General features: G+C 33.8%; 1 pseudogene; it reads right to left on the bottom strand.

Annotated features, from left to right (window-relative positions):
• Positions 1-511: 511 nt before the first annotated feature.
• LOC149423182 (uncharacterized) lies at positions 512-3,230 on the bottom strand (annotated as a pseudogene).
• Between the last annotated feature and the right edge of the window lie 261 nt (positions 3,231-3,491).

Here is a 3,491-nt window from a genome sequence, read left to right as displayed (position 1 = left end):
ATTGTCATGAACGTCATCATAACCAATTTGGTGGCTTGTTTGTAAATTCCACATTGATCGGGTGCCACCACTGCAACTGCAGTGCCGAGCCGACCCTGCGTGTTGTATTGGCGGGTGCAAGGCGAGAAGAGGTTTAGCGGAGAGATAGACTGACGCCTAAACCCATGTGACCATTGCCACTCTCTGAGCCCAGCACGATACGTCTGCCATTTACAACAATAAATATAAAATGCCAACCTTCTGATCCAATACTGAAATACCTTGAAAAATCTTCTATTTTTTAAATTTATTTTATAGAACTTTTCAAAGATATTTGATCTAGCGCTAAACTCTAAGGTAAATGCACGTCTCATCTCATTGCATTTTTCGTAGAGTTATTTTCATGAATTATCGAAAATTGAAAACTCCCATTCCAACTTCTTTTTGACAGACCGGTGATATACCAGTGTATCTTATAAAAACAATAAAAAAATCTATATTGTGAGAAATAATGTAACAGTTGTAATAATAACTATGTATAATAGTAAAACTTGTATGTTTCATTATTATTTGTTCTGAACCAACATAAATCTTCTGAGTGATAGCGCACACCTTTATTTAATTTTTCACAAATGCTACATTTTTCTTTCAACGGCTTAGTATCATCTTTCTTTCTCATATACTTTTTCTTCGAAACAAAATGTTCTAATTTGCCAAGTTCATTAAACAAGTCTTTTGTTTCTATAATCTCATCCTTGTTGATTCTATCTGTTATATAATCTGGTAAACCGGCAGCAATTATATCGGTTAAAGTCCCCTGATCAATTGTTTTTCTTACTTCAAGTAAAAGTCTTTTTTTTTTAACCGCATATTCTAATAATGATCCTGATTGATACTTGAAAGATAAAGCATACCTGCTAGCAGTCCAACCTTTATCACCATAGGTTTGCAGAAAGTTTGATTTCCAATCTAACCACTCTGATTGTAAACTAAGCTTTATCATCATGGACGAATACCAATCTGTACATGATTTGTCCAAAAATAATCTGAAGATTTCAATTTTTTCTTCGTCCTTAGTTATGTCAAACCTTGCAAATTTTTTTTCAAATACTTCCATCCAGTGGCATGCACTTATATTTTTTCCATTAAATTTTTCAAGTACAAACCTGTCAGCTAACTTTTTCATGCTTTGTTTTTCGTTTTTCTGCTGATTTTCAACTAATTTTTCCAAAATTTTCACTATAGGGTCTTCTGAACTCCTGTTATTGGCAATAGACACTTGGGGTAAGCTTCGGTTTATGGGTGAAATTCCTAAAAATTAAAACTAGTTATTTTTATACTAACTTTGGGCCGGGGAATCCGAATCTGGAAGAATTAGGTGGCGGCAAGCAATATTAACTGAATTACACGACTTTAAAATTTCGACGCACAAAAAATTTAACTGGCCATTTTGAACGCTTTCTGACAATAAAACTAGTTATCTTTATACTAACTTTGGGACGGGGAATCCGAATCCGAAAGAATTAGGTTGGGGCAAGCAATATAAACTGAAATATACGACTTAAAAATTTTAGATGCAAACAATATACAACGGCATTGCCGATGCGTTTTTTGACAGTAAATCCATAGAAAAATAACCAAAGATATATAAAATTAAGTGTTGCTAGTAAGCAATAATATCAATAACGTAAAATAACATGTTTATAATTTCAGTAATATTTCATATTCAAACAGTTAGATTTAGGTTTATTATCACGAAAGGTGAGTTTTTATGTCGGGGGAGACGAAAATATATGCATTTTATATTTTAATTTTGCTAACATTATTTCATTTACGTAAAGTATTCAGATACATTTTATTCACTTTTGTATCACAAACCATGTTACACAAACCTAGCGTAGCCGCTAAACTACTTGAAAACTGGGATGTTTTCCTGCCTTGACGCGAGTAGGCGCTACGAAGGGGGCACTTTCCTTTCTATCACAAACCATGTTACACAAACCTAGCGTAGCCGCTAAACTACTTGAAAACTGGGATGTTTTCTTGCCTTGACGCGAGTAGGCGCTAAGAAGGGGGCACTTTCTTTTCTATCACAAACCATGTTACACAAACCTAGCGTAGCCGCTAAACTACTTGAAAACTGGGATGTTTTCCTGCCTTGACGCGAGTAGGCGCTACGAAGGGGGCACTTTCTTTTCTATCACAAACCATGTTACACAAACCTAGCGTAGCCGCTAAACTACTTGAAAACTGGGATGTTTTCTTGCCTTGACGCGAGTAGGCGCTACGAAGGGGGCACTTTCTTTTCTATCACAAACCATATTACACAAACCTAGCGTAGCCGCTAAACTACTTGAAAACTGAAATACGTAAATACTTACGTAATTGAAATAATGTTAGCAAAATTAAAATATAAAATGCATATTTTTTCGTCTCCCCCGACATAAAAACTCACCTTTCTTGATAATAAACCTAAATCTAACTGTTTGAATATGAAATATTACTGAAATTATAAACATGTTATTTTACGTTATTGATATTATTGCTTACTAGCAACACTTAATTTTATATATCTTTGGTTATTTTTCTATGGATTTACTGTCAAAAAAACGCATCGGCAATGCCGTTGTATATTGTTTGCATCTAAAATTTTTAAGTCGTATATTTCAGTTTATATTGCTTGCCCCAACCTAATTCTTTCGGATTCGGATTCCCCGTCCCAAAGTTAGTATAAAGATAACTAGTTTTATTGTCAGAAAGCGTTCAAAATGGCCAGTTAAATTTTTTGTGCGTCGAAATTTTAAAGTCGTGTAATTCAGTTAATATTGCTTGCCGCCACCTAATTCTTCCAGATTCGGATTCCCCGGCCCAAAGTTAGTATAAAAATAACTAGTTTTAATTTTTAGGAATTTCACCCATAAACCGAATATATTCCGACACTTGTTCTTTGGTAATTTCCTCTAGAAATTGGTCCTGAAAAATCATGTTTTTATCCTCATCCACATATGTTTGTGAAATATCTTCTGTCATTTTTATCCATCACTTCTGGTTTGGTGTCTTTTTTTTAATGTATTTTTTACTGTAGCATAAGCCTTAGAGGTGTAGATAGGTTTGTGGAGTGATGCTGCTTGACATTCTTCAGGAATCAGGAAAACTTTGTCATCTTGTGTAACAATTGAGGTTATGGCAATAAAATTAGACTTTCCGTCTGTTGTTGGTTTTGATTGAAATGTAAACTTCAACTTTTCCATATTGTGACAAGAAATGTCGTTTTATAATGATATTTTCCTTGTGATTTGAATGACAGTCAATTTAAACACAATTGAGTTTCTCTGTAATGAAAGAAGAGGTTTATTTTGTTAATCTCACAAGAGTTACATACAGAAAAGCATTCAGTAACAAAACATTACCTGTAATGAAAGAAACAACATTTAATGTTATTAATTTTATGTCAATTCCTTAATCACAATCACGATAGCAATTACAAATTATTTCCATCAATCTGTCATGTC

This window comes from Hesperophylax consimilis, chromosome 6 (assembly GCF_061612785.1).
Source record: "Hesperophylax consimilis isolate HC1 chromosome 6, BYU_Hcon_1.0, whole genome shotgun sequence".
NCBI lineage: Eukaryota > Metazoa > Arthropoda > Insecta > Trichoptera > Limnephilidae > Hesperophylax > Hesperophylax consimilis.
Note: the sequence above shows the minus strand (reverse complement) of the source record. Positions and strands in the feature narration are given on the sequence as shown.